The 24,887-nt window shown below is 39.4% G+C and overlaps 1 long non-coding RNA gene across 1 annotated transcript; it reads right to left on the reverse strand.

Annotated features, from left to right (window-relative positions):
• Nucleotides 1-1,967: 1,967 nt before the first annotated feature.
• Nucleotides 1,968-24,636, reverse strand: LOC128811092 (uncharacterized). Its single transcript, XR_008438226.1, has 3 exons — nucleotides 24,111-24,636; nucleotides 23,893-23,968; nucleotides 1,968-2,037 (listed from the first exon to the last, which is right to left on the reverse strand). It is a non-coding gene; the product is annotated as an uncharacterized LOC128811092 (long non-coding RNA).
• Between the last annotated feature and the right edge of the window lie 251 nt (nucleotides 24,637-24,887).

Raw genomic sequence — 24,887 nt, forward strand, 5'->3', positions numbered from 1 at the left:
AAAATAAACAGAATTCACCAAATCCCTCCTAAAGCCAAATGAGGACACTTTCACCTGAAACCACCTTCTTTGGCAAAAATCCAAACTCAAGGTCACTTTGTAGCCATTTTATTGCTAGGGACTGATTTTCCTCTTTCAAAGCATGGGTTTTTTTATTATTTATCATTTCAACAAATACATTAGGAGGCTAGCCAAGTAAAGTTCATTCTACCTCAGATGGAGCACCTGGAGTTGGCTTCTCATGTCCTGTACAACTCCTCCATAAGTTCTGCAGTTTCCATAACAATTGAGGTATTGTAGGTGAATGACCATGTGATGTTATTCCTGGGCTCACAGAAACATTCAATAGCAACCACTGTGCCTCTAACCTTGACTCCCCAGTGGAGCTCTATGGAGTCACTGAAAGCTTGTGTCAAAGTGCATTATAAATTCTATGCTCCTTTTTACAGATACTCTTCGCAGTCCCATCCACTTCTCCCATTGCTGTGTACATAAAGCAGAGCGCTCTTTTTCCTAACCCAGAGCATCTTGGCACAGTTGATTTGCATTTAAGGCTTGCAAAAAAAATTGTTGAACAGCTATTAATTCACTTGCTTTCATCGTCACTCCACCTCTTTCCTCGTTTTCTGTGGGTAGCAAAAGCCAAGGTTGAACTCAGGTTGCTTTTATCCAGCATTCTGGAATCCAGTATTACTGTGTTTCATCCAGCATGGCCTTTCCTGGAAGCTCCATGTGCATGAACCAGCCAGGCCTGACCTTGCTCTGCCTGAGACATCTGATGAGATCACAGCTGGAGGTGATATAGCTATGAACATTGTAGTTATGGGAAAGTCTGGGGAGATATTTTTACCAAATAAAAATGGAAAGCTTGCAAAAAACATGACGTGAGCAATGTTTTCAGTACTTTGAGTTCCCTTCTCATAAACATGTGGAAACTCTTTAGGCTTCTGGTATCAAGATCTTAGTTAATTTATTTTTCCAGACTGCTCATTCAAAGATTTGTTCTATATGAGAAGCTAAATGTTGCAGTCCAAGGTCATGGAAAGCAATGGCGAAAGAGTTTTTGTGGATATACTTAAGTGTTTCATTTTTAGATTTTGTTTTCTTCTTCTGTAGCCAGTATTCAGTATCAAAGAATACTGAATATTCCTGATACAGGAATTGTGTTGAGTAAAAAGCTTTCAGGCTTTTCTCTGTAGAAACTTTTGAAATGATTGTAAACACATGTTAATATGTGGCAATCAGTAGAGGGGAACGAAAAGCTATGGGCCCATATCCAACTGACTAAGTATATGTATCCCTTTGAAAGAGTGAGGGCATCCTGCAATTTCCAGCAAAGTGGGAGAAAATAAGAGTGTGACTCTAAAGACAAACATGAACCTCATTAATATCTGCTAGGAGGGGAAGCATAAAAAAAAGTCACTGCAGGTATCTCCCTGTCACAGGGAATCCATGGCCTGATGTCCTTCACACTGCAGAAAGGAACTTGGTATGCTCTAAACCTGATGGAGGTTTAGGGCTTTCCACAGCAATTAAAAGTTTTACATTTGCTGGTCAGAACAAGGTACTTCTTGCAGTCACTAAAAAGCACTCAGAAAAAGCCCTCTGTGAAAGCAGCTGATGCTTTGAATTAAAAGTTTACAATGTGCAGACTGCCTGTAAGTGGAGTGGTGCTGAGGGGCTGTGGACTTGCTCTCTCCTCAGCATTTGGCAGAGCTGCCATGTAACCCAGAGCCAAGTGCAGAACCGGAACATTGTACAAGACAAATTAATTCTCAAAAGAAAGGAAAGAAAACTATTCCGTTTTAGATTAAATATTGGCTGAAGTTGCCAGAACAACTTCTCAGACAGAGAAACTACAGAAAGTAAATGAGGACACAAGAACAGGGTGAACTGAACATTGTCTTCACACACAGCTTCGGCCCTTACCAGCAACTTGCAAGGGAGGTCTCAGTCCTGGGTGGTGTGCTGTGTCACGATTTTCTTTAAAGAGTGCATGATGATTAATAAAATTCTTGGGAAACAAAATTTCATTTACTAGAATTTACATATTGAAAATGGTTCAAATCAAAGATGCAGAAACATGAGGTAATTATCGCACTGGCAGTCAGCAAACTTCAATACCTTCTGTACATACCAAAAGCGTCAGAACTTCTGAGATTCTTTTTTTAACAAAGATTTGGAGGCTAATATAGTTTTACATGACTGTGCACACTAATTTTATTTTTCTTCTGATAAAAAGTAGCTATTGTATTATTATATTTTTCATTTTATCTACATGTAACTGTGAATACTTTTCAGATAAAAAATATCCTTAACTTTTAGCTAAGTCACAACCGGAGGCCCACAAAGCATTGTCCCTTTTTTTTTTTTTTAATATTATTCCTGAGAAGGAAATAAAAATCTCAGGTTTGTGTTACAAAGTAGTACTAAAAAGTGGGGGATCTCCTGATTCTTGAAATATGTATTCTGTACCACTGAATGGCACTGGTAAATTTAGTCAAAACCAGTGTAGGTCAGTCAGACAGAGATAGTCCATGATTCAGAAAAGCATTATAGTAGTTTGAAATATCCTGCTTGCATGTTGTTCCTGGGTGAAGTTTAAATAGCCACCACAAATATCCTTTATTTAGGGGTAGGTTTCTGCTTCCCTTCTTAAATAAGGTAATTAGCCCATATGTCAGCTTTCAGTCTGTGTCATGTATTCACGGGAGCTGGCTCAGCATTCTTACTAGAACTGCAGTTGGTACATAATGCCTGCAAATTAACAGAATGGATATTTAAATGTCCAGCTGTCTGACTAAAATCATTATCTCTGAAGAATCTCGGGGAAGCTCAACATTCACATTAAAATTATGAAGATATATCTTGTTATTACCCATCACTTGTAAAGCCAGCTGTCTCACAGGTCCTTATTGCAAGCACATTATGCTGTCTCACTTTAGAGACATCTTCTTTCCAACCTGGAAAGGAGGGAATGGAGGAAGGAAATTTGTGGTTCTTCACATCTGTTGTTAGATTTTGTCTGCAACTTCATCTTTAGGTGCTCCATCATAGGGGCTGGACTGGGAGCTGATGATGAGGAGCATTTGGGCTCAAAGGCCTTTCTAATATTTCTTTTAACTAACAATTGGGATAAAGCACTAGGCAGCAAGGATTTTAGGAAAACTCAGCAATATTTCGTTGCAGTTCTGACTCTGCTTTACAAGTGAAATTAGAGCAGCTTTCCTCATAAGCTACAAAATTAAAACCAGATTCTGTGTTTTTAGGAACCCTAGTCCTGCTGTTTCAGGAATCTTTTTGGTGTGTGGGGAGTTAGAGTGGGAGAGAAACTGTTTTTATTTGTATGAACCCCATTACCATATGGCTTATAGCATGGAAGGAGAATCTTCCTCCACTCTCAGGAGGGTTTGTTGATGTTGGCCATGGCTCTACAGAAATGCATCCCTGTCTGCCCCAGTCCTGAGCAGAAAATAAATCCCTTGTAACTCTGCCTCCTAAGAGTGTGCTGAAACCACCTTGTCCATGGACAGCCCAGGTCATTTCTAAAAATCAAGAGAACCAGTGGGTTTATCAATGGTCCACAAAGTCAGTAGTGTTACCCAGCCAACTCTTTTCACATTGTTTGAGAATAATTTGTTTTTATAAATTAGATATGTTTTTTTTTCTTATAAATTGTGCTTTTCATTGGGGAATATCTATAGAATTAAAGGTTTCCAAGTGCAACTAACCCACAGCACAGAATTTGGTTTATTATTTGGTTGATAAACTGATACTAATTACTTTAGTGACACTAGAATTAAGTATTATTCTTGCAATGGGCTGCATATTATAAAAAATGGCTCTGGATCTTTCTATCTGATGCCAAGCTTGTATTTTCAGTCCTTCCCCTTGGGTACCATGGAGACATAGCATGAGAAAGAAATGGGAACAGTTTGATGCTTCTGGTAATGTTTCTTTAGCTAAATTTTGTCAGGTTATTCTTCTCTTTGGAATATCAAATCACATGTTATCAAGTAATTTGATATTCCCTGAGGCTACACAAGATTCATAGCATCTGGCTGTTGCAGACATATATAAAACAGTTGTTATTTTTCTGAATGTCAGGTGGATTTTTGACTTTTACATTCAAGAGCTGGAGCACTGGTTGTTACTTTCCTGCTGAATCTCAGCAGAAATCACTATTTCTGTGGGACCTCAAAGCAGTTGTTTTATCACTATCTTTCACAGTCATATATTTTCACAGTTAGAGAGACTTTCTCAACTTTTTCTTGTAAGAATGAACTTCAGAAGTTGTGTGTGAGACTGCTGTTGTCAGACAGACATGAAAACTAGGAGAGCTGGACCCCAGGCTGTGATTCAAACCATCTCAATTAGGGATTTTCAGTTTTGTCACTGATCTAAAGCCTTGCCTCAAGGCAAAAATCAAAGTTTATTTTCTAGGGCTCAGTTTTATTAAGATCCTGTCTTCTCATGCTTAGAGAGATCTTTTGTCTTTGCTCACATTGAGTTTGAGCCTGAAAAACTGTCCCCTATGGAGGAAGGGCCTTTACTCATTCCGTAGAGATAGCACAGGTTTGTTTAAACAAGGAATTGCTCCTTTGTTGGTGGTTGGGTTGTCGGGGTTTTTGGCCTCATCTGTTTCCTCAGGTGGTGGCTGAGCACCACTTCTTCCCCTGTGTCTGAACACCAGCAGAGGTGGGGCTGTTTAGGGCTTCTAAAAGCCTGGCCCACGTGTCCATGTGGTTTTGCACTGCCAACCACTGACCAACACCACTACACACAGGTATTTAACTCAAACAAAAATGCCGGCCAACAATGACCTGGCGTCTCATTCTTGGCTATCACAGAGCCAGGAGCATCTCCAGACAGGAAATAAAAAAGGAAGAGAACTTGGGTAGGTTTATCTGTGCCCTCAAACCCTGTGATTTTCTGTTACATTTTGTTACCCAAAGCCATCTCTGAAAGTGTTACAATAAAGCAGCTGTAATGCCATAGAGTTCATATTTTTATATTACAGGACTACGATGTGGTTCTACCAGCAGTTCTCTTGGGAACTCTTTGGCTGCTTTCCCAATTTAGCTGCTACATGGATGATTCATTTAAAGAGACACGAACACCATGTTCTCAGGAGTGCCTGTGGAGATGCTCCCCTGAAGACATGTCCAATGGCTTCACCAACCTGTGGGTGCATCAGATTTATTAGGGGAAATGAAAAGAACAGAGAAACAGTGGTGTTTGTTCAGCTGTGAGAACGCAGAGTGCACCAGAGCTGCAGAGAAAAGGAAAATGTAAAGGATGTTTCAAGGGTTGTCAGATGTGTTTGTGACTGGAATATCATGGTAAAGAAAAGTTGGGATAGCTCAGATCTAATCAAAGGAATAATTCTGGGTAGCCAAATTTCTAAATAATCTTTTCTTTCAAGGATTTTTGTGGGGTTTTGTTTGGGTTCTTTTTCTCCATATGAAACTACCTGTGTCAGTTATAGCCATTCTCTCTCTCTCACACACACACAGATATCTAACATTACTGATCTGAAATCTTTGAGAGAGTTTTTATTAGGCTTTTTCTTCTGTGGACCACAGTGCTCAAAAAGATGTAGATTCAGGATCTTCAAGCCCTCTGACTGACTGTCAGTAAAATTTTCTTTATCAGCTAATGAGGGAACCAGCAACATAAATCAGTTCTGCATTTAGGCTAATCCTGAAATAGTAACATCTGTGACTTATTATTTGCATAGTGGTCAGTCTGAACTGGGGTGATAAACATTCTTCACTACAGACCACAAGCAAAAATCCAGGTGATGACATAACTGTCCCCAAGTTCCATGATTAAAAACTCTTCACTCACTTGGGAAAGGGGAACGAGAGTTATGTATGAGCAGATTGTTACAGTCAGGCTTCACACACACAAAAAGAGATTATTACCCCACTACTGACATTTGCAATCAGTGAAAAACACTTTCTAAAAATCTGTATGATCATTTTGTCCCCTCACAAAGATGTTGCAATCCCATATTGTCAAATTATGCTCTTAAGAGAGTCCAGACAGGGCAGGACCCTCTGCTGACCAAATGACTACTGCTCAGCAGGATTGTCCCAGTGAGTGCACAAAGAGCTTGTCTGCTCAGTGAGGGCTTCAGCTTGTACCCTCCAGTCTCATCTCAGAGGCAATCATAGCATAAGAGGAACAAGCAGCTGCTTCTGCACTGTCATCCAAGCAATGTGGCTGGAAGTAGTGCTGTGCCAGTCTTGCACAAAGTCTCAAAACAAAATGTTAATAAGTGGAGCAGCAGGCTATGGAGACAGCAAGAAAATCAGTATGATGTGGGGAAAGGTGTTTTTGGTAAGAAAAAGCATGCTATACACCTTTTCTGGTTTTGTTCTTACTTTCTGAAAACCCTAAAAGCCTCCCAAAACACAAGTATTTTATTTTCTTGGCCTTGTGGTGTTGTGTGCATAAAAATACCAACATTCAAGTTGCCACAGCACTCCTCAGTGGTGTGCTTCCCAGCTTCCTGCTCCACAGGATCCCTGAATACCTGATGTGAACCCTCATCTACTAGAGTTTGGGCTTGTGTTGTCATATTATGACAGTGTTCAGAGGATCCAACAGGAGGCCAGAGTCACAATGTCCTGAGTGCAGTGTCAATTCTGGTTTCAGAGTGAGGAAATCGTTCAGCAGGAGTTACCTTCAACAGGATCCATTGGCTAAAAACTGACAGTAAACACATTTCCTGTACTTATCCAAGTGAGAAAAAAAAAACAAGCAAAAAGTGCTTATGTTTAACCATTTCTTAAATGGAGCTTTGGTAGGGAGAGACAAGTTTGTGAAGTGCTAAGTGAAACCACTTCACTTCAATGGGGGACTTAACTGGGACAAGGTACGAAGCAGTAATTAACTCAGGACATGGAGTCTCTTTCATGCAGTAATTGTTGCCAAGGTTTTTCTCACTGTAGTTTGTTTAGTGTCAAGAAGCTGTTTGAAATCTACTGGCTCTCGTAGGTGTTTGTTGTCAGACATAAGTATAAAAGTGTAAACCCATTACTGTTAAAGTCCTGGAAGCACTTGCACTCAAGGAGACATGGCAAAATGCAGTCTGTTATGTTAAGGAAAGCATTAAGGGGTTTTGGTTTGTCCCAGTGGCCCCATTCCATATGAAGTGATGGTAAAGTACAGAACATTTGGAACTGAATGAGCAAAGTATAGAACTCAGAATTGTAGATAATTTATGATTCTGAAAAGGAAATTAAATGGTAGAAGTGACTCAATAATATCAGGTCTTTTTAATGACAGTTTAATGAAAATGGGCATGTCTTCAATGCCGCATAGAGAGGAAAGCCCTTCAGGCTGTATCTTAATGACTTTCTTAGACTGCATGTGTTTAAAACTTAAGGTTTCAAATAATTCTATGTCATGAACAGGATTTACTCTATCTTTGACAGCTTCCTAAGTGTTTGTGAAGTTGAGGCAAGATATAAAAAATGCTTCAAGCTTAAACAAATCATCATGAAATGTCCTCTGCTGCTTGTGTGTTGTGCCACGTTTGTTTCCTCTGTTGCATCCCAGGTCTTACACAACTTTACATTGTGACTTTTCTTATTGAGCCAAAAAAAGTAAAATTTGGCAATGCCAGAAACAAGGAACCTTTCTGTAGTTCATTGCCTCTGTGCAAAGAGCTCACCTTTTAATCCTCCATGTTGAACAGGAGTTGACCTGAGTGAATGTAAACCATTTAAGTTGAGGGAAATTTTCTTTTAATCCTTTTCCAGCTCTCAGCTTGACTACTTAAAATGTCCATGTGGTTCTGCAACATTCTTTATTCTGCCCTAAATAATTGTTTATTCTCTAACAGACAAATACTTTTAATAAAATAAAGACATTTAAGACAGATTGTTCTATAGCACTAAGTCATATCAGAAAATCTTAACAATAAATGATATGTCATTTTTTCCCAGATACACAGATGTTTTTTAGGCTCTATAGCAGGAAATAAAGGAAAAAATTATTTTCCCTTTACAGCTAAAGCAGTAGTCCAATTTGGATCAGGAGAAGAAATTAGTCTAGAATCAAATATCCCTGCAGCCATCTGTCTTGTCAAAGAAAGCACAAATTTCTGCTTTCATGATCACAACAGAACAAAGAGGTTTTTTCCTCCAAACCAAACCCATTTTCAAGGAACACTTAAGCTCTAAATTTTTGTGACATGTTTTTTACTGGTTAAAATACCAAAAATTCTTCGTGCTGCAATGTTAACTGTTTTCAATTTTTTCCTCAGTCTTGTGCAGTTTCAGCTGCTCCTTATGCCCATGGTTGAGCAGAGCCACTCATTAACACCAGTGGAAAAGCCCTGCAGCTCAAGGCTCAGCCATGGGAAAGGCTCCCTGTGTTAGCTGGAGACACCCTCGGTATATTGATTGGAAACTTCCCTTGTTTACCATCAAATTTCTCAATGATCTGTTTCATTCCTGTGCCCCAAAGGAAAAAATTATATGGCTGCTATGCCCTCTGTTTCAGAGGGGTTCATCCACTTCTGAACATCAAGCAATCTATAGCCTGTGACTGGTGCTGCCAAGCTGCCCCATGCTCCATCTTACCTGTTAATCCACTCTTAGGATCCTCGGTTTCTTTCACTTTGCACATCTTTTCTTTAAAAATGGTTAATGTTTTTCAGGTGTATGTGCACCTTCTGTACTCTTTGATACTGAGCATGGAAAACTTCATTTAATGATCCATAGACAATAATTCCAGGTAATAAACCATGAACTAAGACCTTTGCGTGTTCTTTCTCAGCTGTGAGAACATCAGCTATTACTGATTTTGTCAAATTCCTTTGTCAGCATCTTTCAGTTTTATCCCCAATCTCTCAGTCCATGTGACACACAGATCACAAGGAACCAGCTTCACTGTGGCAAGTGGGATCTTCTTTTGACAGATTATTTCATATGACCAACAAGGCCCATCATCCATTAACAAGATAAAAATGTCATTTTCCGAGTTACTTTGTAAAAACAGTTGGGACATGCCAACATCCATCAAACACAATTTACAAAATATCTTCCTTGCAGATTAATGAATTGCTTCGTAGCCTGTCAGCAATGCTAGCTAACAAAATAACATCAAGTGAGCATTCTGTACAATAAATAAAGCTATTTACAAGCATCAATAGCATTGAAAATAATAATAAGCTTGGATTTCTTCTTTTGCATGTCTTGGAGAGCAAGGTCTCCTGCTGCTCCCTGAATCAGTGAACGTCTGGGCTTTCCAGAGAGCCCTGGAACTGTTGCTGTTGTTGTCAGCAACATCAGCTGACAAACTGGCAAGCCTTTTTGCTACACTGCATCTACTGCTATATTTTCCTTCTCTTTTGATTTGGGACTTTTTTAATATCAAACCTTTGATCGTACTATCCACGGCTATTTTATTCTATATCTTATATTGTTATTTATGATAATTTAAACCAAATGTAAAATGCTGTCACTCTTGGTTGATATGTTTGCTATTTGGCAAAGAAATTGATGTAGTTTTTAACATTACTAGAAATGTTTGTTCTGGGTGTCCAATGGGAAAGTTTTATATCCTTTAGAATGGGATATTTCCTTGTAATATTGATCTGTCAAAACTATCAAAGAGCTTTCAAGCTGTAAACAGATCTGACCTTGAGCGTCTTTAGAAGTATGTATATGCAACTCTAGCAGAGTCTCTTGAGAGACAGTGAAATCTCTATCCTTAAAAAAATTCAGAATTCAGCATTAAAAAGCCTGAACCACCTGGTCTAACTTTGAAGTTAGCTCTGCTTTGAGCAGGAGGTTAGACCAGTGATCTTCCAAGGTTTCTCCCAACCTCTATTTTTCCCTGTCATTTTATAATACCTACTCTTCTTCAGCCTCTCAGATCAGTTCATGTTTGTTTCTATCCCCTTTGAACAGTGAGTGTCCTTTAGTCATGACTGGTTTTCCATACTCTTTCTATTTACCCCATATAGCTCTTTTCATGTCCCACTTTAATCAGTGTATTTCCTTCTGGTCTGCCATCCAGTTTCATGGCAATAAGAATCTTAAATTGGTTTATCTTAACTCATTCCATTTCTCTATAAGTCTTTCTTTAGACTTTGGTGTTGTCCAGAACTGTTTTCCTCCGTGTTAGCATCTGTTTCCTTAATATCTGGTTTTCTGTATGCTGATATTCTTCTAACTGTTGTTACACTCTTCACTTTTTTTCTCTAAGTTTTGAAGAAAATCCTGAAAGTTTTCTCCTCCAGAAGAAGTGAATGGGAGCAATCTGTGAGCTTTTCCTGGACTGCAGTGGAGTCCACCTACCAGCAGTCCTTTACCCGTGAATATCTTAAAACTTCAGAACACAAAATATAGAACTACATATTAATTTTCATGACCTTTCCATGCCTTTTCTAGAGACCAGGAACACATCCAGGACCATCCTGTTAGGCCTGCAGGTTTATGGTAAATCACTATTCCTTTCTATTTGTAGGTTATATGTCCTTTTCCACCATGACTGTTCAATATACTCCTCTGCCTTCTATTCAACTGCTGGCTCAGCATTATTGTGCATCTGTCACACTCTATTGTTTGGGGAATTTTTTGTCCGGGTCTCTCTGTTTCTCAATACCAATTTCTTACTCTTTTATTATCTCTTTTCATCAACTGAAAATTCTGTTCATGGCAGTAGCACTTGCTTAAATACAGAAATGATATTACCAGAAAAAGGAGTGGAAAAAACCACCAAAACCCAAGCCCACGATACTAATAATTTCTGTTTCTTTAATGAAAACACACACAGTGGTGATGTAGTACACCAAATACAACACAAAACTTAAACCAATTTGAAAATATTGATCTGTATTCCTGACATAACTGGAGCAGAGTCTCCTAAGGGATAGCTGTATATATTGATGCTTTTATTGTCTGTGCCCTGCAAAACTCTGGATACTTTTAGTATTTGTAGTTTTCATGGTATGCCCTGACTCCGTCTGTTAGTAAATAAATCAAATTTTACTTATGTCCTGACAAAGCTGTGTTGCAAGAAGTAGCCACAAACTGAACCACAATTCTAGCTTTTGGGGTAGTTACAATTTTGGAATGGATTTCATATTGGAAGTTGTAGTCTAATTCTAGGGGGGTGTTCTTTCCTAAACAGTTACAGGATTTATTCTCTGCAGTGAAGCCAAAGAAGTCCTTTGCCAGGAAAAAGAGTTGTTTATAAGCAATCAGGCAGGCCCATACAAACTAGGATGGCCACAGAAAGTAGCCTGGTGTGATTTCCTGAGAAGGTAAGTGGCGTCACAGTTTTACTTTTGATATCATGGGAAAATTCCAGATTGGGTGATGAGTGTTGTGTCTATCCAACCCTATAACACAGTCAAAAGCTTGTACTCATCAAGCTCCCCAGTGCTGGTCTCACAGTACGTCCATCACCAGCTGAAAAGTCTCTATGTCCCTCCTGCACCAAAGAACTCAGCTGTACTTTGATCTTCAGTAAAGTAACTCCGGAGTTTTTAAATACATAAGATTAACATACATAGCATCTATAACCATACATTGTGGATATACATGTGATATATATCAGCCTTCCAGGACCTAAGGGAGCTGGCTACAAGAGAGTTGGAGAGGGGCTTTTCACAGGGGCCTCTAATGATAGGAAGAAGAGGAATGCCTTTAAGCTGATAGAGGGTAAATTGAGATTAGATATTAGGGGAAAATTCTTTACTATGAGGGTGTTGGGGCATTTTCTAGAGAAGCTGTGGATGTCCCAGCCCTGGAATTGTACAAGGACAGGTTGGATTGGCTTTGAGCAACCTGGTCTAGTTGAAGGTATCCCTGCCCCATTGAGAGGGGCTGGAACTAGATATTCTTTCATGTCCTTTCCAGCCCCAAAAATTCTAACATTGTGGATCGTTGACAGGACATCCTCAGCAGATGCTTTTGGTGGTTATAGTCAGCCTGTTGATTTTTTGAATTCTGCAACAAAAACTCTTACAAAAACCTTCACACTTTAGGAACATTCTCAAACTTCTTGCTATATAACGTGTACATTTAAAAGACTGTAGTTTGTGTTGATAGATGTACTAGTAGTGCAAGAAATTCACAGGAAATCATTGAGAGTTATATTTTTGATCATACTGGAATTTCCCTCAGGAAATACAATGAAAATCCCCTGGCTGCTGTTTATGGAAACTAGAACAAATGTGAGAGCGGTGGCCAAACTGTGGTTATCAAGCCAAATGCAAAAGCTAAATGATTGAGTTGCATGAGTCTTAAACTGGATATGGGGCTGTGCTGCCATAGGAATTGCTGGAATTTAAGTGACCGTTGTGAGGGTGAAATAAAGCAGCAGGTAGTACTGAAGCTGACATCACTGTGCTCCCCAGGGCCAAGCTGCCCATCCAGCCTCTGCAGCTCTTGGAACAGTGGAGCAGAAGTGGAGCTGCTGCTCTCCAGCTCTCTGATTCTTGGATCTCAGTGTTTGGTTCTTGGCTCCAAGCAGCCTGCTTGCTTTTGCCTCTATGAGGTGGTCAAGGAGCCATGTCTCCCAACACATACAGCCCAATGTATCCTGTGCTGTGGCCTCTCTGAGGCATTTCCCTTTTCTGTGCTGTGTGTGGCATGTAGTGAGTGCTGGAGGCTCAGACTAAACAAGCACTTGCAGCCCATCCATCCTCATTTAGGGGTTGACTCTCCTTGTGCAGCTCATCAGAGCAGGCTATCAAACAAGGCTGTGTTTGAGAGAGGCTGGAATTCCATGTGTGCCTGCCGACCACCTTCCAGCTGGCAAGAGACCTGAGCAATTCCACAGACTAAATCAAATTTGTTTTAGAATATATTTCCTGCTGCTGTGCCTCTGAAAGGGGTAGTAGCTGTTCTGTTATTCCAGTGCTGCATGCCATTCCAGGGGTGAAGGGCAGCACGAATGTCCAGTTGGAATTGTGTGGGGCACTGCAAAGGCTTTCTTTTACACGCTTGTGTAGCCATGTGCCCTCATGCAAGCAACCCAGCTGCAGCAAATTAAAGCCAGATAAACAAGTTTTGTCCTAACAGTAACTTATGTTCCTAGCTGATCTCTCAGGCTTTTTACCAACATATGCTGACAATTTCTGAAGTCCCAAAAGTACAAGATCTGTGATATCTGGGCTAAAGGGCTCATTGACATTCTTTTCCTTCCCTCAGATTCATGCCTCTCGAAGACAATGCCAAGCGCTGCTAGGCCAGGAGCTGAATTTCAAGAGGAGCTTAGAAACTTGGTGAAATGCCTCCATCAGCATTTGCAATCTCTTTTCCCATCTCAGTTTCCCATCATGCTTCCAGAAGCAGCTTAATGAAATGCAGAAGCTTTTCTTCCTGTGTTAGAAATGCTCTATATTTTGAACTGTCAGAGAATTAGGATGCTGTCCCAGCTAACACCTTCAATCAGAAGCAAGAACCAGAACATTGTCAAGTTACTGGCTGTGACAAGCACACCACTGGAGCAGGATGAAGGTCAATTTATTTGCCCTAGGTTTTTATTTTCCTTTTTGCCTCAGGAAAATCATGCTTTGGCCAAGCAGGGAAGGCCTTCCCATATCTCAGCTTTCCTTCCACTGTCTTAGAAAACTCCCTAGCTTTTTTCCCATCTTTTGGATATGTTCACAGTATTCAGAAAAAATGTACTAAGTCTAATCACCACAAATTTCTTTCTCTTCTCTTCCCTTCTCTCTAAAGGTCTCAGCACTCAGAATAAAAAGGATTTAATGCTATAAGCCTCAGAAAATAGCTTATTCTGCATAAACTTCACTTTTAGCACACTTGCAAATAAAAAATGTAAGTTATTCCAGTTTCAGGTAACCAACAGAGGCCAAATAGAGAATGATTCACCTCTTTAATTCTTTAAATATAGAATATCATTTTGGAAAACTCTTTAAACACAAGTTACAGGAGACCCTGGATGCTGTTCCTGTCTAAAACAAGTGAGGTGGTGGAAGGCTTCCTTCTGGCCTTTAAAATCTGCTTATATGCAAGAATCATTGAACGTCGCTTTAGCTCACTGTCAGTGTCCTCTGAATGGACCTTTCTGCCATAGTTTCTGTGAATTTTCCATGTGCCCAGATCTTATGATGTAGGGTTACTAAATAAGTTGTTTTCTTGGATAAATCAGTACTTTGAGAGTATCTTCCTAACTTCCCTAACCTTCCTTTTCTTGATTTTTTTTCATCCCTTCACCCCAGCTGCAGTTGTATACAACATTTTGTTGGAATGCTTTTCCTTTAATGAACACAAAAAATATCCTTCTATATAAACATGATGGGACTCCTGTGATAATATAAGCAAAAACAGTAGGCACCATTGCTGTTTTGAATTGCATGAAATCCAACTCACTCAATTTGGAATGCTGTGAAAATATAAATGGACTTTGTTTTTTCAACAGAGCACATTGTGCATGAGACCTGCCATGAATTAGGAAAAATATGTACTTAAACTTCAATAAACATCACAAAGTTCCCACTATAGAAGTTTCCTCTTAGGAGCTGCTTTGTAATACTAGGGCATCCATCCTACCATGAAGTTCAAACCCCACTCCTGTAATTGTGTGAGTCTATCTTCATTTGTGAAAACATCTTCACTTATGAAAACTGTTGCTGCAGAAAGCCCTGAAATGCTGTTGTAAAATTCACATGCTCAGCTGAAACCACAGAACACTTTTTTCTTCTGTTTTGTGGGAAGCCATGCCTTACAATGGTTTTTCATATTGTCATACAGGGAGAACTCTTTCCATTTCAATCAGATGGCAATATCCTCAGAGTGTTTTTTTTTCATTTGAGTGCAACACTGAATGTTTAAGGAAGTGTCAGCCATACCCACATTTTGCAGAAAGAATCAACAAAGATGGGTTTATTATTATTTCTGTCACAATAGGGCACAACTGTGATGCTAGGACTCTAATATTGTAGATGCTGGACAAATACTGACAAAGCTTGAAAAAAGAGAATTGTTAATGACCAATACCAGCAGTGTGGAAGGTGATGAGAAAAGCAGAGAAATGGTTAAAGGGAAGCTAAAGAAAAGCTTTAAAAATAGTGTAAGATCTATGAAATACAGTCATAGTATAGGACCTCATAGCAGTGTGGGGTGCTGAGCTGTCCCTGAAATCTGTATGGTTTTTTTACAGGTAGACTACATTAATGTCATAGGAAGGTCTGTGGCAGGTCAGATGTCTACTAGGCACATGACAGAAATATTAAGTTAAAAATATAGTCTTAGTGAAGAATGAATTTTGATAAAGTACACATTTCAGGAAATTGTTTTACTTCATAATATTGCTTAAGTGGAAAAAAAACAAGTTAAATTTGTTGCATTCTGTGGGTAATGACTCATCCTCATCTGAAAGAATGCAAGCAGACTTGTAATGCACTCAAACATGACACTGAAAATATCCCATTACGATCCATAGTTTGTCATACTGAAGTATTTCTTGAGAGGTTTTCAAAACCAGGACTTACATATTCCAGTACAGTTCATCCAATAAGTCAGCCCTGACTACTTTCCAAACAGTTGCATTGAGGTCTTTAGAATTAATTCTTTACTCCTTAAGCAACCAAAATTCCTGCTAATTGGATTTTAATTGTTTTCTGTGCAATGTATTTAACCTGATGCTTTTGCTTGTCTATAGAAAAACAACAGGGGGACGGAGCATATTCATTTAGATGTACAGCTATAGAAGCAAAACATCCGTGCTTCCTGTAATGGTAAATGTCTGTATTGTAGAATTTGCACCCAAAACCGTTTTGATGTAGTGATGTTTTTTGTTTCTCTACCCCGTTCTGACTATCTTTTCCCAGTAACTCTGGAATGATGCAGCTGTCTATAGGGTTTGAAGAAATAAAGTTTTCTCAAAATTACACAATTCCTATTGGATTTGTGGAAAGAACAGACAGTGAGAAAAGAAAGGTTTCAACCATCTGCTTACCCCTTACTAAAAATGATTAAGTCCACCAAGGTGGTCATTTGGGACACAAATCAATACAAAGCCAGACACTCTTAATTCTACTGCTCGTGGTGTTCTTTTAAACTGTGACGGACACAGGTTTCTTAAGGTTTCTTATGAAAACCTTTTCCATTCTGGTTTTTGTCAAAGAAATGCCCAGTTAATGAAAACTAAAACATTTTGCTAAAGCCTTCATAGCCCATCTCTCTCAGCGTTAGATGACCCATGGCATTTTCTCTTATCCAGGTCAGTACACTTCTGCTGAGAAAGCCTGGATAGTTAAAATCCAGGGCCTGGGTTTAAGAAATAATTCTGATCAGGGTGCTGGATAACAAGATGTTTGGATTATGCTTATCTAAAAAAATGACAATTAATTGGTATTTCAAAGGATCAGAATTTTTTGGTTTACATTCCAGCATTATTTTTCCCTTCGAAATATTCACCATCATTGATCTACAGGGGTTATAATAAACAAGATCTTTCAGGGAAGTATAAGATATTATTTTTTGATTACTGCTGGGAAAAGTCTAACTGTGTCCTTAACCCAGATTCTATTTGCACAAAAACATTAATTTCTTCTCATGGTGTTTTGCAAACAGGAAGTACAGGGCCTGTTTATGGTTTTGCTGTGTATTTTCAAGTCATTATTGCCATTATAGAAGAAGCCAAAGACCTGATAAGGGCCCCTTTATGCTACCATGTTTGGTCAAATAATGGCTCTATGTATACTACATGTGAGCATTACAAACTTATTTTTAGATGACCAGTGAGATTTATGTAGTTTAAAATTAGCCAGGCATCAGGACTATACTGTATTTTTAAAGGACAAAGCACAGCTGCTGCATGAGTAAACACAAACCAGAAAAACCAAATTTTATAAATATGTCATCAAGGTCATAAAAACAAATGTACTGGATAAGAAACGTTATTCTGATTTAAGTATGGGTGTCAACAAGTTCACTGCCTGCTCTGTATTCAGATTGGTACTGATAGGAAAAGAAAGACATTTGGCAGCAATATTAGCTGGTTTCAGTTTGGTTTGGCAGAGTGAGAGCAGGAAAGCAGGAATAAAGAAAGGAGCAGTGGCAAGGACAGGTCCAGAACAGCGCCAGACACATGTAGGAGAGTTGTGCAGTGCTGGAAGGTCTAGCAGAGGAGACTGGTCTGGTTCTGTGTCTCTGATGAATGCACAGCTGGTAACATATCAGAGAACTACAGAATCAATTAGGCTGGAAAAACCTTTAAGATAGAGTCCAGCCTATGACCCAACATTGATCAGACCATGGCACCAAGTGCCCTATCCAGTCCTTCCTTAGATACTTCCAAGGATGATGACTCCACTGCCTCCTTGGGCAGCCCATTCCCATGTATAGTTATCCTTTCTGAAGAATTCCCTCCTAATGTCCAACCTAAACCTCCCCTGGCACAACTTAAGACTGTGTCCTTTCCTCCTGTCACTGGCTGTCCAGGAGAAGAGCCTGACCCCTACCTTTCTACAACCTTCTTCCAGAGAGTTGCAGAGAGCAGTATCATCACCTCTGAGCCTCCTTTTCTCCAGGCCAACAAACCCCAGCTCCCTCAGTTGCTCCTCACAGGACTTGTGCTCCAGACTTCTCACCAGCTTCTTTGCCCTGTCTGGTTTTGCTCCAGCAGCTTGATGTCCTTCTTAAACTGAGGGCCCCAGAACTGGACCCAAGATTTGAGATATATCACCTGAGTCACAGAGTCATGAAGTAGTGAACAAGAAATTACATGAGTTTTAATTATCTCTTCTGGGGTATGGAAAGGGCAAAACGAAATGGGCTTTTTAAAGACATTCCACAAGAGGTCATTTTCATTCTTGTTCTTTCTGAAATGTAAGGGTTGTTAGTTGTGAGTAAGAGAATTTGTTTCTTGTTGGAAATTACTTCTTGAATTTCAACCCTGAGATTAGTGAAGTTATTGGAGGGGAAAGGGGGGTACATGCAGAGGCATAATTCTAGAGTAATTCAGTTTGGAGCTTTTTAGAGGAAAAAATGAGATCTTGCTGAAATATTCATCAGAAACTTAGCCAAGCTACTAAAAGGAATGAAACAGGTGATAATCTGAAAAGCAGTATAGGAAAAATGTCAAAAGTAATAGGATGCTGAATAGAATTGAGAAAAGCAGGACTGTTTTTCTGACATAAAGTTATCACTCTCAAAGGTAATTTCCATGATAAACCTACATCCAGCCAAAGGAAATCCATCCCAAAGCAGACCATAAACTGCCTGAAAAGCATTTATGCCCCAAAAAAAGGACTTATTTTCTCAGAAGCATTGGATGCTGAGGTATTTCTATTCACATTTTTTCTTGTATTAAAACCATGAGTATTGTTTTTCAGATTGTGAGGAGGAATGAAGTGCTCTTTAAAAAAATAAGTAAACCATTTTTCACTTCCAAACTGCAGATTCTCATGTAGCCCATGAAGCTGGCATTGAACAAGTGTCTTCTGACTGATGACCACTCATAGCCAAGTTCATTGTGCTTCTCAACTACAGAAATTACTTGTGAGATCTACAGACAGCTTTAGTGAGTGAATCTAGGCCAAACCAAATTGGAGGAAGGAAACCACAGGCAGGCTTGAGTTCTTTGGAAATGGCTCAGACAGAGGAGAAAACTCATATGTACAGCATAAGAGAGAGTGTGTTGCTCTTCAGGTCTAACAGGGTGGTATTTTTCATAGACTAATTTGTCGTTGCTACGAAAGAGTTTTCAATACTAAGTGATTCTTTTGGTGTTGCCTGAGTGTCTTAGTGTCTTTTATCTGCCTCTTGGGAATAATATATTTTTAATAAACATACTTTCCTGAAAGCAACATCAGTAGTTGCACTTGTAATGCAAAGCAAATACCAGTTTTAATTAAGAACCCAATTCCTCCATGCCTTTATTTGACAGTCCACAGTAGTGGTTGCACTTGCAGTTGTCATGTTCATTACTAATCTGCAAAATGAGCACTCACAAGATAAATGAGAGTAAAATACTCATAGGGTACATGTAATTAGCATGTGACTTATTATAAATTGTGATGATCTCCTTGATAATTAATCTGGCTTGCGTTTGATGTTTGGAGGCAGTCTAGATAGAAGATACTTCAATAAGTAAGGATAAATTCCTCTGTGGCATGGGAAAACACAGTAAGAAGTGGAGAAGAAAAAATTCATAGGTCTAAAAGAAATGTTATTTCATAGTTGCAAGCTAAGTCCCTAGCTAAGGCTAGAATTTTTTCTAAGGGCTGGAATTTTTTATCTCAAGTTTACACAAAAAGGACAGTAATGAGCATCTTGGCTCATTAAGGATCCAAAAGATGTGCAAAAGAGCAGTTCTGGTGGATTGATTTGCCTTCAGAAGAAAATGGTTGCACAGGGACAGAGGATACTTACTATGAGAAGGAATGAAAGTGCCATGCCACAGTAAGGGTTTGTTTCCAAGGCCCACAGTAGGAACAGAACCTAGACCCAGGTGTGTGTGGATTTAGTCATGCTATAGAAAGGGACCTAAGGGAGCTAGAGCAGTGGGAGGCCTGGGATCACCTGTTTGTACACAGGCAAAAGAAAGTGTTGAGAGCAAAGCCAGTTATTAACATACCTCCATGGCCCTAAGCCTGAACTTTTATGATAGCCCTGAGCTTCTCCCAAGAAGAGAGAAAGTCTCCTTTTTTTTTATTTCCAAATTCCTACTATGTGTCAGTAGCAAATATCCAAACCTTATCCAATACTGCAGTAAAGCTCTCAGCATCTCTGTTTTGTGATATTCATCAGTTATTCATGTTCCATTTACTCTGTACAATACATTTTTAACATGTAGTTTGCAGTGCAGTGCTGAGACTGGAGAAGCCAGCCTACATTTTTCTTTATCCTCAGGGAATAGATTAACATTTCTCTCTGTAATGGCTTCTTTACTGTAATAGCTGTGTAAACGTGTGGCCAGTAATGAAGGGCTTATCTCAGGCTCCCTCGTAGAAAAGTAGACTTCTAATGACCTATTTCTCCCCTTTTACAGTCATAGAGACAAAATGTCATCTTCTTCAGTATTTCACTGGTAAATTTGCAGTCTGCCTCAGTTTGTTACTTATCAGTGTGCTAACACCACATCATAATTTCCCTTGAAGCTGCACAGAAAAATGAATGCAAGAGGTTGCACATTGTTGCACTAATGAAGCTTTTACACCTGGGGAGAGAAAAATGGGCAAATTTGATTAAAATTCTATTAACTGTTATTGCCACATCAAACTGTTGAGTACTTCGGACATATCCACAGCACACTTAGTTGCCAAAGCTTGACACAGCCACACAGCTGAAAAAATGCTAATGCTTTGTCTGCACCTCATGTGGTGTTAAATCAGGGTGACAGAACACCTCTACTTACTTGAAATTTTTGTTTTACCTCTTTGTAAAGAAGCAGGGAGGACCTTTTGGCTTGATTTCAGACTTGAGGTCATGTCTCTGTATCTGACTGCTGCAAAGCACCTGATGGATCTGTTGGTCAGCCAATAGATGAATTCAATAAAGCATAAATGAGCTCACACAAAAAAATATTACTCTACCGCTTGTGAGAGTTGTTCATGTGTTTAATGTACTCATATTTGAGAGATTTCTCCTCAGTACTACTAGGGAAAAACAACTTTTCAGGGCAGCAGAGCCTTGGCAGCAAGTACAGTATTTAAACTATTATGCTCTAGCACTGAAAGGATGACAGCTTACCACACAGCCAAGGAGAGCCAAGAGGATCCATTTCCCTGCTCTTCCACACAAACCCTCTTGTTCCTCACTTGGGAAAGTCATGCAGCTCTCCACACTTGGAGTCATTACATGAGTGGAGTACAGCAGCTCAGAGGGACTTGCAGAAGTATCAAATAGGGACCCCATTAACAAGAATCAGTGTTAAAAGGAATTCCTGAAATGAGTCATGAGACAGGCTTGGGGTTTCTTCTCCTGCGCTTGTACCATCAGGCTGGTAACCTGACACTTAATGGTAGAAGGTTAGATTTATTTTTCTTTAAGTTTATACCAACTGTTTCACTCCGCAAGGAAAAATCCATTAGAACTGTTGGTGTTAGTGAAGATCACAGAAAGATGAGAGGTAGATTTGGCTTTTTACCAATTAGTTAACAATTTTTTTCTTTAAAATTTGTCATTTATACTCCACCTTTGGTTGCAACTGGACATTTCAGTGTTTTGCCTTATTGAGTTCCTTGTTACTTTCCTCAAGCAATAAAAAAGAACAGAATGCATGGTTGAGAGAGAATTGCTGTTCCTTGGAACCATTTGTAATTTCAAAAATTTAAGCTGGCTTTGAAAATCCAGGCTTATGGTGCAAGTTAGTAGTTCTGATGTTTGAAATAGTACAAAGGCTTTGCAAATGTACAGAGCAACAGAAGGGTTAGAAAAAAACCTGAAGGGGGAGAAGATGAGCCACAGAAAAATCACAGGGAAAGTAATTTATTCAATTTCATCGTCTAAAATAATTTTCTTTTTAGTATTTTAAACAAAGTGAGCATTTCTTCCATCTCTTCCACCTTGACCCATTCTGTAATTTAGAGTGGAGGAAAGTAAAAAAAAAAACCACATGAGTGTTACATAGTCTGACTGCCCTCCAGTAAATGCCATGCCATGTTACCAGCTCCTACAAATTGGTGCTTTTCCATGGATCTGGGTCACACTTTTTCACACCAGTGGAGTAATTGGCACAGCAATCACTTGTATCCTCTCTTCTGCTGAGTCCACTTTTGTTTTTTAAAATTGGTTATAGATTATGGATTGAGCTCAACATTACTTCTCAGAATTAATAAATTCCTTTGTTAAAAGCTGATAATCCAGAAGCAATTCCACTGCCAGCATCAAATATTGTATTGAAGAAATTGTCCTTCTGTTCCTCTGGGGATAACCAATGGAGCTGTGTTTTCACACATTTCTCTTTACAGCTGAAAGGGACGTGAAAAGCCAGATTTGATAAAGAGCTTTATTGTATACTCCATAGCGGTTCATCTTGGTAGCTGAAAATGCCAGGACACTGTATAAATCATTTTATGGTACCAGTTGCTTTATCCTTCAAAGGGTACTCACATCATATTCTGTCTTGGCTTGTGTCTAGCAGTGCAGAAAACACTTCTCCCCAGGTGATATGAGAACAGATTAGGGCAATGGCAACACTGCACCCGCAGCAAAACAAAATGAATTCATTACAGCACATGCAGGACATGAGCCTGAGCAGTGAGAGGTGCTGCCTCAGGGAAAGTTTTGTAAGAACAGAAGGCTCATGGTTCAGCAGTCAAAGTAGGACAAGAGTGGAAGTTTGGGACAGACAGCAAGTGGATGATATTTCTCCATATGCTACTCTCCTGCATCTGATCTGCTCTGGACACTGCCACCCTGCACTCTCACGGGGCCATGGCCAAGCTGTGAGACTTCTCTAGGAGCTCAGGTCCTCATACAGCAAACTAGAAACCACCTGTTACAAATTTGCTGTTATTACTACCAATTATCATTACCAGTTACCATAAGGTTAAGGCAATATTCTATTAATGATCAGGTAACAAAATAGGGAATACATTTTGGAAGAGTCCTTCCTCTGGCATTCAACCTGCACTCATCTGCAGTTGCCTCTGTGCAATTGCTCTAAAATATTTTGTGGAACTCATTCTCTGAATTTTGTTAAGTTAGGCAGATTCCCTCCTTACTAAAGTGTCCCCTTGTTAGGGATCTTTCAGGAGAAGATTTAAATTCTGAGTCAGAAATTGAATCATAGGAAAATATTTTTCTTGTTCTTTGCATGTGATCATCACGTTCATCAGCTTCATATTGTCACATAGAAAGTCATCATGTCTCATCTGTCTTTATTTACTCATTTTCACTAGGCTTATAAATATGATCTTTTTAATCCATAATTTCAGGTTCCTACACGCACTGGCAAAAGTGTCTCAAATTCTCATGATTCCCAAATCATGTTTGGATATCTCAGCACAGCAGGTAACTGCAAAACCAAACACCATTATTCCCTGTGCAAGAATATGTAAAATCCTTTGCCTTCTCTACACTTCAATTCTTAGCATGGAAATTAGCACCAGGAAATCCCTTTTCTTTCTAGTGGTAGGGAAGCCAGCTCACTTCAAAAAAGCTCCTGCAGTAGATTCTATGACCTGTCAGATTCTTTTCATTACAACACTTCTCACTTAAGAAAAAAATTTGTTTGCTCATTTCAAGTGGCAAAGCAGATCATGTCCAGTGGCTGTTGGAAAACAGTCATGATGGACTAGGACAGTGTGTGAGGACTGTGTTCTGTCTTTCAGAACAAATGTTCTCTCTCCATTCCTGTCCTGCTCCTCAGCCAGCCCATTCACCTCTCTGCTATCAACGGCTGCTCAAGTCAGAGCCTCTCATTTACTGTAGTAAATGAGCCAATAAATCTAACATGTCATAATCCCAAAGCCAAGCAAAAACCATGCAGCTGAATTTTCCACCAGAGTACATCTGCATAGCCAGGGTAAACCCTCTGTTCAGTTTTAATTAGGATCAACTGAGGACATGACCAGCTTATTCTAGTTTGTAACACCAAATTTGTATAGTGGAATTTCCATGGATTTAATTCATGCATGTTGATAGTTTAGAAGAGCTGGTCATAAAGTATGTTGAAACTGGGATCTCTTTACAAAGACACCCTCTTTTCTTCTATCTATGAATATCAAATGGGAGCCTGTGTGTCTCCTGTTTTGATGTATCCTGGAGACAAATCTAAGGATCATTTCCAAGCCTGGGACAATCCACTCTTCAGCCTGGACCAGATTTAAGTTAACTGAGGAGAAGAGGGGAAAGAAGAGAGTCTCTGTCTTGATAATTAACTTTCTTACTTTGGGTAAGCAGGGAAATATATTTTTTTAGATAAGGGCAGATCTAACCACCATACCCTTGGCCAATGTGCTGTCCCAGCGATTTGGAAATAGTGTCCCAAGACATCCATCACCTTCTGCTTGCATCTCTGCCTGGGGACAAGAGAAGCACAGCACCAAACATTACAACTGGACAAAGGACTCCACAGACTCTTTCTGCCTATTTACAATCAAAATTTAATTGTTACAGCCAGGAGATTCTTGGACTGAATATGATAAAGATTGTAATACTTACCCAGAGCAGGGGGGAATAATTTCCTTCAAAGACTTCCTCCTCTGTTTAAGGTTGCAGAATCATGATCCTGTCCTTCTTCCTATGATTCAGATACTGAAAGTTTTTTCCATCCTGCAGCTACATTGTCAGCATATCCAAATATGCTGGTAATTTCTTCCCAAGACTTTGCTATAGCTGTTTATTGCCTTCATGCCAGCTACTATATGCAATCAAGCTGCATTGAGAATGAAAGGTATTTTTAAAGATGGAGAACCTAAAAATCTATTGAAAGTCTCTACTAATCTCCTCCACACTTGTGCTACAGCTGTGCAATAATTTTCTGGACTCATGCTTGGGGAAGCATTTTGTGTAATAATTTCCTGGACAATGCTTGTGGAAGCATTTTGTGGCCATATTATGCAGTCCAGCAGTTACAAATCTTGAGTTGTCATTTACTTGTAAATGACAGATTATCTCTATTTTCTCAGGCCTAAGTGATTCTATTAATATCATTACACTTTTGATGTTTCTGAAGTAAGGCTGTCTGTCACAGCATCTGCACATCCCACAAAAACAAAAACAACCACTGTATGCTTTTCCCTCTTTTTTCATTTACTTAATTGGTTTTAGTCCATTGATTTTTTTTTCCAATTCCCTGAAGGGAGAATTGTGTAAAGTAGGAATGAGATGATGAGAACTGTAGAAGGTCCAGCACCTCACCAGAGTCACTCCAGTCAGCATCCTGCAGATGAGTTTGGTAGCAGAAACGTAGGGCAGGAGCAGAAAGGATACCCACAG

Source organism: Vidua macroura, chromosome 8 (genome assembly GCF_024509145.1).
Source record: "Vidua macroura isolate BioBank_ID:100142 chromosome 8, ASM2450914v1, whole genome shotgun sequence".
In the NCBI taxonomy this organism is placed as follows: Eukaryota; Metazoa; Chordata; class Aves; order Passeriformes; family Viduidae; genus Vidua; species Vidua macroura.